A 931-nucleotide genomic window follows, 5' to 3' on the forward strand; every position below is an offset into this window, starting at 1 on the left:
TTACAAATTCATTTAATAATAATAGATATTACACATATCAGTCATTACTGCTATTCTAGGAATCACAATTTCTACTGCTTCAAAGCTATGAATTCCTTTTTGAGGCAAATAGAATGACCCACACTTATAACAAAGGTAGCTAACTTATTATTTAGAATGTCTCAGATCCAAAAGAACTGTCAAAGAATGACATTGGGCAATACGACTTGTTCTCCAAATATTTACTTTTGGGATTACAATAAACAAATAGATTAAGAACAAAGAAATTCTTTAAATTATGTATATCTGTGTATTAATTTAGCCAGACTCTAAGTTTTATAAATTGCTTTGAGGTATCTAAAAAAATAACCTTTTAACCTTTTTTTTTTTTTAAACCTCACCTGAGGACATTTTTGCATTTGCCTTCAGATACTACACTTGATCTTAGCCAAAAGGCCAAGAAGCGATGCATTTACCTTCAGATAGAGTGGGAGAGAGAGAGGGAGGAAGAGAGAGAGAGAAACATCAATGTGAGAGAGACACACCAAATGGTTGCTACCCACACAACACCAACCGGGGCCGGGGACAAATTGCAACCAAGGTACGTGCCCTTAGCAGGAACTGAACCCGGACTCTGGTCCGCGAGCCAACGTTCTAACTGCTGAGCCAAACCGGCCAGGGCAACCTTTTAAACTTTTTAAGCATCCTCAAAAAATCCTCCATCAATTGAAAAAAATATAAAAGAAAAGAGCAACAGCAACACAACCTTCATATTACTAAATACATTACTAAATATTCCCTAAATATCGAAACAGAGGGAGTTATGCAATCAAATGTATAAGAATTGTTATTTGACAACATTTACTCAAACTTCATACTATTCCCTAGGTCTTTGAAATCTACATAAGGAATGTGAAGTTGAAGCCTCTCCGGAGAGCCCATATCACAGGTG

At 36.1% G+C, this 931-nt stretch overlaps 1 pseudogene; it reads right to left on the minus strand.

The window, feature by feature from the left end:
• Nucleotides 1-327: 327 nt before the first annotated feature.
• Nucleotides 328-447, minus strand: LOC118623137 (annotated as a pseudogene).
• Nucleotides 448-931: the final 484 nt, after the last annotated feature.

Source organism: Molossus molossus, unplaced genomic scaffold (assembly GCF_014108415.1).
Source record: "Molossus molossus isolate mMolMol1 unplaced genomic scaffold, mMolMol1.p scaffold_m16_p_9, whole genome shotgun sequence".
NCBI classification, from domain to species: domain Eukaryota; kingdom Metazoa; phylum Chordata; class Mammalia; order Chiroptera; family Molossidae; genus Molossus; species Molossus molossus.